General features: G+C 43.7%; 1 long non-coding RNA gene and 1 pseudogene across 1 annotated transcript; both read left to right on the forward strand.

Annotated features, from left to right (window-relative positions):
• Positions 1-446: 446 nt before the first annotated feature.
• Positions 447-4,683, forward strand: LOC118629064. The gene is made up of 3 exons (XR_004959345.1): positions 447-830; positions 2,524-2,625; positions 4,653-4,683. It is a non-coding gene; the product is annotated as an uncharacterized LOC118629064 (long non-coding RNA).
• A 3,601-nt stretch (positions 4,684-8,284) lies between these two features.
• LOC118629077 lies at positions 8,285-8,857 on the forward strand (annotated as a pseudogene).
• The last annotated feature ends 1,379 nt before the right edge of the window (positions 8,858-10,236 follow it).

Genomic DNA, 10,236 nt, shown 5'->3' on the forward strand with positions numbered 1-10,236 from the left:
TCTGTTTCCTACTTCCTTGTCTCTGGGTCTATTTTATTAATCGGATTCCACAAATAAGTGAAATCATGTAATACTTGTCTTTCTCTGGCTTATTTCACTTAATCACTCTGTTTTAGTTTTTAAAACATTTATTAAGAAAAAAATTTGAAACTTGAAAAGGTTAGTAATGTTTTAATCTTTAATGTTTTAATCTGGTTTTTTTTTGGGGGGGGGGGTACGTGCCCCTAGTGGGAACCAAACCCGGGACTCTGTGGTCCACAGGCCAATGCTCCAATTGCTGAGCCAAACCAGTTAGGGCAAAAAGGTTAATAATGTTTTAAATGGTAAAGGTAAAAGTTTGCAAAGGTGGAAACTGGAAATTGTGTTGCTTTCATGGCATTTGCACGACCTTTTGTTGAGTACCAATAAGTTTTATCTGAATTATCTGCAAGGCAATGGATAACCCAGCAGAAGTCGAACAAGATACCAGACTAGTCCTACTGCAAAGTGGACAATGGGCCAGATAAAGCACATCAGCAGGAACTGCTGGAAGCTAAAAGTAGGGCATATAACTGACACCCCAACCCTGATTTGCCTGCACCCAAGCATATACAATAAAGCCATATTGCTCTACATTGGCCTTGCTTGTGGATGTAATCTCCTGCTAGCTCAGACCTTTTATTTGGTGCCAAAATCCGGGAGGTCTGGGAGGATCCCACATGGAGGCAACCGCAGGTCCCTGGAACCTTCCAGACCTCCTGTCGGACCGGGATTGATCACATCTTCAGCCGGATACTGGACCTCCAACCTTTCCTGCTGATCCAGCATCAACACCGGACACTAATTCACTGGTGAGTGTTTTTTTTCCCTACTGGTCTGATTCTCTGGGTTGTCTCATTATCCCCTATCCGGGACATGAGAGCCAGGTCTCTCGGTCATGTCTGTGTGATCATCCCTCTCAAAATCCAACGCTGGTTGGGACACGCTCCTTTGTGAACCAGGTTCCCTCAGCTCACCATATATCTAGGGACGCCTGATAATGGTGAGCTGCATATCTCTCTACTCGAGGGGAGGAGCAGAGACGCCTTCTTCTTCCACTAGTGCAGTGGTTTTTAACCTTCCTAATGCCGTGACCCTTTAATACAGTTCCTCATGTTGGGGTGACCCCCAACCATAAAATTATTTTTGTTGCTACTTCATAACTGTAATTTTGCTACTGTTATGTCTTAGGCAACTCCTGTGAAAGGACTGTTCAACACCTAAAGGGGTTGCGACCCACAGGTTGAGAACCGCTGCACTAGTGTAATCCGCCGAACCGCTAGGCCATGACATCTCACACCGCAACATGGGAAACGTTCAATTGTCCATATCTCGTGCAACACCACAGGATGTCTCCTAAAAAATCCACAGATGCTAGGGCTCGCTCAGAATTTATGTCCCAAGTGAGTCACTTTTCACTGCAACACTGTGTGACCTCAGTACAAATAAGACAGTGGGTCACAGTAGCCTGAGAACGGCATTTTTGACATTCCCACTGACCTAAACAATTTCTGTCAAAGGCAAAGAAAATGGTCTGAGTTCCTTACATCCAGGCTCCTTTGCACTCAGATCACACCCCTCTTTATGTGATTCTTGCTCACTCCCCCAAATCTTCCTACTCCACTTTCATCCTCCCAAACGGCCCTTTGAAGACAGCATGCCAACTTCTGTTTCCTCCTTGACCAGCGATCTCGCTCCACCACCTCCTCCTCCAGCCCCTTCTGTGGGCCTCCCTTGAACCTCCTTGAACCTCCTACTCCGGCTCCCACTCTTCTACCCCCACAAATGACTCCCTCACACACAGGATCAATCGGGAACCATCTCTGGTCCCTATTCGTCCCCTACTGTGGCCCCCATTTTAGAATGTCCCCTGAGGGCAGCAATGGGAGTTGAAGCGACTGTCAAAGTTCATGTCCCCTTCTCTCTCTCAGATTTGTCCCAAATACATAAAAGACCAGGATCCTTTACTCTGAAATAATCCAGGAAAGGAATGAAAACCCTGCAACCTTTCTATCCCGCCTTACACAGGCTATGAGAAGATACACTAACTTAGATCCTACTAGCTCAGAAGGGACTATCATTTTAAACCTGAGATTTATCTCTTAGTCAACCCCAGACATTAGGAGAAAGTTACAAAAACTTGAAGATGGCCCTCAAACCCCTCAATGGGAACTTCTAAATCTAGCATTTAAGGTGCTCAATAATCGTGATGAAGAGGCTAACTAGCAAAGAATAGCAGAATTCCAAATGCTTGTCTCTGCCATCAGAGCCCCTACTAATCAAAGGGGTTGACAAACCCCCTTCAGGGGACAGAAGAAGGGCACCCACCAAGATCAGCAGAGCAGACCCCCAGGTACCTGCTTTAAGTGTAATCAGACTGGCCACTGGGTGAGGCAGTGTCCCAGTCCTTGACCACCACCTAAGCCATGTCCTCAATGTGGAGGACCCTACTGGAAGTCAGACTGCGGACAGACTGCTCAGAGTCGGTCCTCATCTCTTCCTCAGGCTGCAGGCAATCCAGGCCTTGATCTGATTGGCCTGGAGCCTGAAGATGGAAGGTGCCCAGGAAAGGATGCCCCAACCTTCATCTCAAACTCCGAACCTCAGGTAAGTCTGATGATAGCAGGTAGGCCAATTTCATTGTTAATTGATACCAGGGCAACCTACTCTGCCATCCCCAAGTTCAGGGGATCTCTTCAATGCTCTGGGGTTTCAGCTGTGAGAATTGATGGCCAAATATCACAACCCAGGGCAACCCAGACACTCACTTGTTCTTTAGGCCCTTATATCTTTCTCCACTCTTTTCTTGCATTACCAGCCTGCCCCACTCCTTTGTTAGGGTGGGACACTCTATCTAAACTCCATGCTACTTTAACCTTTACTCCTACCCTACCCACCAACCCCTTTTATTCTTTACTTTGTCTCCCCCAAGAATCTGCTTCCTCTCCTAATATAAACCCTGGTGCCCCTCCGTCCCCTTGAGGAGGCAGGGTGGGGTCCACTGGCCTTGCTCACCTCTGGTGAAATACCACAACTCTTATTTTTTTCACTGACCCAGTGAGGCAGGGGCTGGGGGGGAAGCCCCAGGGTCTCTCGTTTCTGGCACTATGCATTCAGCCAGGTGGGCTGGGCACCACCTGCTCTGGGAACAGTGCTAGGTGGGGAGCTTGACTGGGACAGTACATCTGTCAATAGATAACACAGGTGTCCTAAGGCGAGCTCAGGGACAGAAACCTCCTGTGGAGCAGAAGGGCAAAAGCTCTTTTGATCTTGATTCTCAGTATGAATACACACTGTGAAAGTGGGCACCACTTACAATATCTCTCACTGTAACCTTACGAGGGGTACCTGTAATCTAACTATTCATGATGTGTCTACCCCTGCAATGGGAATTTATATGTGCAAGCTCAGAGGGACTTGATGCAATACCAAAAAAGTAAATTATACCAGGAAAGTTAGTCACTATCCAGGATGTGGTTCTGCCAGTGGCACTAGCCCTCTTCTCTGTCATGGTTTAATCATTCGAGCCTTACTATGGGTCTGTCAAACACCTCCCGAGGCCCAAATATGACTGGACTACTTGGCTTATCAGTGGGAATGATGTTTTTAGGTACACTAAACATTTCTGCTTCCAGGAGAAGAATTGCTTTTCACTGCCTAAACCCAGAAAAACAGTGGCTTATGGGCAGGAGGATACGTCACCCCAGCCAATACCTTAATCCATTCCTTCATTCCTAATTCAACCTCATCAAGCCCTGAGCTCAGAAGACATCATAGGGCAAAAAGGAAGTCGGACTCCTCATATCAGGAGTCATAGCTGCAATCACTACTGCGGGCCTCATGGGAGGAATTACTTATAACACCATAACAGCAAAACACATAATTGGCAAATTATACACCATTGGCAAAAAACACACCATGGCAAATATAGGTAGAGATACCAGTGAAAATTTCAAGCTTCTTTCCAAATCCTTGACTCTCTTGCTTACGTGGTAATGGATAATCGCATTGCACTAGATTATTTACTAGCCAAAAAAGGAGGTGTATGCATGAAAGCAAATACATCTTGTTGCTTCTATGTTAACTGGAGAGGTCAAGGAAAGGACACAACGAATTCTAGATAATGCCCTGTTGGTAAAGGAATTTAGTCAGGATCACCTAGCCCAATCTCTCTGAACAAGTATAAAGGCAGCCTTGCCTAAACTAACCTGGCTTTCTCCCTTCATAGGGCCCCTAGTATTAGCCATCTTATTATTTCTTTTCAGACCCTGTCTCTTGCTCCTGATTACTAGGTTTGTACAAAATCAACTTCAAATGTTAGTCAACCAGACAGTTGGACAATTTGTTGTAGCACAAGTAAAAGGACCCTATCACCCCATTCCCCAAGTAGTTATCTAACAAATTCTTTTTAGGAGTCCATGATGAGCTCACACCTGCAGGAAGTAGACCAATAACAACTTTGCCCCTTTTCCCTTTTTTATCATCATCATAAGGTGGGAATGAAAGGGTTAATAATGTTTTAAAGAGTAAAGGTCAAAGTTTGTAAAGGTGGAAACTGGAAATTGAATTGCTTTCATGACATTTTCATGGCCTTTTGTTGAGTACAGATAAGGTTTATCTGAATTATTCGCAAGGCAATGGATAACCCAGCAGATGCTGGACAAGATAGACCAGACCTACTGCAAAGTGGACAATGGGCCAGATATATTACATTAGCAGGAACTCCCAGAAGCTAAAAGTAGAGCATATAACTGACACCCCAAGCCTGATTGTAGGTTGACCTTCTCGGCTCAGCCTGCCTGCACCCAGGCATATACAATAAAGCCATTTTCTCTACATTGGCCTTGTGTTGTGGATGTGATCTCCCATCAGCTCAGACCTTTAAAAACTCATACAACTCATAAAACTCAAAAACAACCCACCCTATTTACAAGTGGGCAAAGTATTTTAATAGATATTTCTCAAAAGAAGACATACATTAGTATTTATGGTCCTCAGGTATATGAAAAGGTGCTTAACATCATGTACATTCAGAAAGTACAAAACAACAAAATATCATCTTACTCCTGCTAGAATAGCTATTATTAAAAAGACAATAGGTAACAAGTGTTGGTAACAATAGATAACAAGTGTTGGCAAAAATATGAAGAAAAGGGAGCCTTCGTACACTGTTGGTGGGAATATAAATTGAAACACCCACTATGGAAAACAGTATAGATTTGTCAAGGAGAAATATCTATTCAGCCAGAGACTACATTTTCCAGCTGCCCCAATCCATCCCAATATTATACTATTCGGTATGACTATATTATAGTCAATGAAATGTGAAGAGATGATGTCACCTTTCTTAGGCCTAGCCAATAAAAACTTCCCCCATGGCATTCCTGTATTTTACTTCCAGCTAACTGGAATGGAGACAACCCTGGGGTTATGTTGATAGTAACTGAGTTCCTAGCCACCCTATAGACCTCTTACCCTGCCCAGTAATATAACATTCCAGCACTGTTATGTGAACCAGAAATGAACTATTTAATTTAGGTGGTTATACATTTGTCACAGCAATTTTCACACCTTAATGAATTTGGAAATGAATACTTTTAAATTAAGTGCTGATTAGCAAAAAACAAAATATAGAGCAGGGGCTTAGCTATAATGGATGGTAAGAAAATAGATATCTCGAGCTAGAAAGACAGAGCCCATGATATAAAAAAGCATACATTTAAAAAATTATATTAAACTGTCCATCTTGACATTCTATAAAGAAAGTCAAGAGAGCCCTGGCTGTTTTTTCTCAGTGGTTAGAGCATCAGCCCATGAACCCGAGTCCCGGGTTCGGTTCCTGCTAAGGGCATGTACCTCGGTTGCATTTTGCCCCTGGCCCTGGTTGGGTTTGTGTGGGTGGCAACCACTCGATGTGTCTCTCTCACATCAATGTTTCTCTCTCTCTTCCTCCTTCTCTCGCTGCCGCTCTATCTAAAGATAAATGCAACATGTCCTCGGGTGAGGATAAAAAAGAAAAGCAAGAGAGTCCTGGCTGGATGGCTCAGTTGGTTGGAGCATTGTCTCGTACACCAAAATATTGTGGGTTTGATTCCTGGTCAGGGCAAATACCTAGGTTGTCAGTTTGATCCCCAGTTGGGGTGTGTAAGGGAGGCAACCTATCAAAATTTCTCTCTCACATGGATCTTTTTCTCTCTTCCTCTCTCTCTCTCTTTCCCTTCCTTTCTCTTTAACACACCCTTGTGAGGATTAAAAAAGAAAGAAAAGAAGAGAATAATGATAAATATAAAAACAAGGTAAGGATGAAGAGGGATGGGATTGAGGAAAGGCTAACAATTTCTAAGGTACTGACAATATTCTATTTCATAATCTGAGTAAGTAATGGTGTTCATTTTATTATTTTTCTTGAAAACCTACATACATGTTTTGTACATGCTTTTGTATATACAATAAAAAAAAAGTACAGGACTTCCAGTCAAGATGGTGGTGTAGGTAAAGGCAGTACTAAGATCCTCCCACAACCACATCAAAGTTACAACTAAACTACAGAACAGCCATCATTTAGAACCACCTGAAATCTAGCTGAATGAAAGTTCTACAAATAGGGATTTAAAGAAGTAGCCACATCGAGACTGGTAGAGGAGGAGTGGAGACACAGAACAGTCTGGGCCCATAGCAAAATGTCACAGATAAAAATCAGGAGAGGCATCTCAGTTGTGAAGGTTGTCCCTGAGGACCAAGGGGTCCCAGCCCCACACACCCCCAAACCAGGGTTCCAGTGCCAGGGAAAAAAGTCCCTATAACTTCTGGCTGTCAAAACCAGTGGGGATTGTGGCAGTTCCTCTTAAAGTGCCCATACATGGACTTACTTGGACCCACTCCCTCTGAGCTCTATGTTGAGACAACATCTTGATAGGAACCAGGGACACAGGGAGGAACTGAGTTGTCTGGCATCAACATAAGAGCTGGGGAACAGCTCTCTGCTAGACAAAAGTGCTGGCATTAGCCATTGTTCCTTTTCTGAGATTCCCTCACCACCCTCTCCCCCTAGCTGGCAGGTGTGCACCGTATCTAAGTCTCCATCAACCTGGCTCACACTGCTCACTCCACCCTAATGATTCCCTGAGACCCCTCCCCACTCAGCTTGCAGGACCTACCAAGCTATTTCCAGTCCATCTTGGCTCATGCTTTAAATCTTCCAAAACTCTCTCAAATAACCAGCATCTGACCTCAGCATGCCCAATACCTCTCATTAAGTGGCCCCAAGCCTAGCACTAAGGGAAGCTGGCCTTAGTTCACAGCTTGGTCATGCCTGGGCCTCTCTAGGCCCAACACAAATAGCAGCCATCTGCAGATCACATTATATAGCTCATGCTGGGTGGCCCCAAACAGAACACAAGTGGTAGCTGATCTTTTCCTAGCCTCCCAGGAGGCCCCTGAGCCAGCACACCTGGTAGACAGCTTCAGACCACATCCAGCACCACCCAACCACCTCCACAAGTGACACACAAAAGGCAGACTCAGTGGACACTAGAGTCCTGCTGAAGTAAGTCTTGCTCTGTGGGGTGGGCCGGCCCCTACACAGCCGATCCTCCACAGTGGTTAGTGGTCACCACCAGTTCTTGCAGCTGATTGGCCTAGGGGTAAATCCCTCCTATTGATGTGCCAACAGCCATCAAGTCTCAACTACAACAGGAGGGTGTACACAGCCCACACCAGGGGAAGGGGTGCACCTGGAATGCCCACCTCAGGTGAATGGAGAGACTGTGCTACTGAACCCTACAGGACACCTACTACCATAAGACCACACTACCAAGCCCAGGAGACATAGCAGCTCTACATAATACACAGGGAGGCTGCCAAAATGAGGAATCAAAGAAACATGTCCCAAATGAAAGAACAGAAAAAACTTTAGAAAAAGAACTAAACGAAATGGAGACAAGCAATCTACTAGATGCACAGTTCAAAACACTGGTTACAAGAATGCTCAATGAACTTAGTGAGAACTTCAACAAAGAGATAGTTAGCACAACAAAAGAACATGAAAGCCATAAAAAAAAAAAAAACTAGTCAGAAGTGAGTGATACACTAGCTGAAATTAAGAGTAATTTATAACAGTCTTTGTGGGGAGTCACCATAGTTTTCTGCTTCAACAGTGCATGGATGGAACCCAGCAGTTGTCCCATCCCAGCCAGCCACTCAAATATAGCCTGCCATCTTTTCATGGTGCCCTTGGACAGGCCCAAGCCTCCCCACCACTGCTCCAGTGCCACACAGCCACCTCTTCTTAGCCACCCACCATAACAATGACTGCATCCATCTCACAGGTGTGCCAAAACTACCACAAGGACTCGGAGGCCACCATCAACCACAAGATCAACCTGGAGCTCTATGCTTCCTATATCTACCTGTCCATGTCTTACTACTTTGACTATAATGATGTGGCTTTGAAGAACTTTGCCAAATATGTTCTTCATCAATCTCATGAGGAGAGGGAACATGTGAGAAACTGATGAAGCTTCAGAACCAACGAGGTGGCCAAATCTTCCTTCAAGATTTCAAGAAACCAGATTGTGATGACTGGCAGAATGGGATGAATGCAGTGGAGTGTGCATTAGACTTGGAAAAAAGTGTGAATCAGTCACTACTGGACTTGTGCAAACTGGTCACTGACAAAAAATGATCCTCATTTGTGTGACTTCATTGAGACTCACTACCCAAATGAGCAGGTGGAATCCATCGAAAAATTGGGTGACTGTGTAACCAATTGGCATAGGTTGGTGCTCCTGAAACTGGCAAGGCAGAGTATCTTTTTGACAAGCGCACCATGAGAGACAGTGATGAGAGCTAAGTCTTCAGCTGGCTTCCTATAGCCATGGGGGTGACTATCCCTGGTCACCAAAGCAGTAACGTGTATGTTGGAGTTTACCTTTACCTTTTTCATAACTTGTACCAAATTATCCACTTATTCTTTCATTTATATCAAATAAAATAATGTCGTACCCAGAAAAAGAATAATTTAGAGAGAATCAACAGTAGAGTACATATCCTGGTCATTGTGGTTCAGTGGATTGAGCCTTGTCCCATGGACTGAGAGGTCCCAGTTCAATTTCTGGTCAGGGCACATGTTTGAGGTTTTGGGCTCGATCTCTAGTGAGGGGCTTGCAGGAGGCAGCCGATCGATGTTTCTCTCTCATCAATGTTTCTATCTCTTCCCTTCCTCTCAATAAATAAATAAATAAAAATGTATTAAGCCCAGCTGGTGTGGCTCAGTGGTTGAGCATGGACCCATGCACCAGGAGGTCGCTGGTTTGATTTCCGGTCAGGGCACATGCCCCGGTTGTGGGCCAAAACTTCAGTGGAGGACATGCAGGAGGCAGCCAATCGATGTTCTCTCTCCTTGATGTTTCTTTCTCTCCCTTCCTCTCTCTAAAAATCAATAAAGAAAAAAAAACATATTAACATTAAAAAAAAGTATATAAAGCTGAGAATCAAATCAATTTGGAATATAAGGAAGCAAGAAACAATTAATTGGAATAGGAGAAGAAGAAGAGGAAGAAGAAGGAGGAGAAGAAGAAGAAATAAAACATATGAACAATAAAATAGCAATAAATAAATAAAGTATTACTTGAATTTCAATTGCACTTAAATTAATGAAATACTGAATAAAGAAAAATAAGAGTGGTAAGTTTCTAGTCCATATGACTAAGCAATACAAATGTTCCTCCTTGGTGATCTTAGTGGGGAAAATTGTTCAGTGATCCCAAATCCTGTTTTTTGTCCTCTGAAACTTTTGGCTGGGTACATGAGCATATAACCAAAAACTGCATTTCTTGACTAAAAGTATCCATGAGATTTTGGTCTTGCCAGTAGGATGTGAGCAAAAAAATTTTTTACTTTGTTAGTTGCATAAAATAAAATTGCTTGTTTTCCTTTTCTGCTTTTTGCCTTTCCTGTGTGCCATAATACATTTATAATAATATATAATATAGCTTCAACCACATATACTAGGACAATACCCTAAGGTATGGTGGAGGAAACTTAATCTCTGAATGACATAGTGGAGCTGAGTGACACTACACTACTGGCTTTTGCTCCAGCCTGTCACTAGAGTGCTAGATGAAGAGTGAGAGGAATGAGTAAGAAAAATTAAAAAGAAAACTCTTCTTTAATTTATGTGGCTGTAATTTTGATAACTTTGTTACAGTCGTTTTGTCT

The sequence above is a fragment of the Molossus molossus genome, unplaced genomic scaffold (genome assembly GCF_014108415.1).
Source record: "Molossus molossus isolate mMolMol1 unplaced genomic scaffold, mMolMol1.p scaffold_m16_p_13, whole genome shotgun sequence".
In the NCBI taxonomy this organism is placed as follows: Eukaryota; Metazoa; Chordata; class Mammalia; order Chiroptera; family Molossidae; genus Molossus; species Molossus molossus.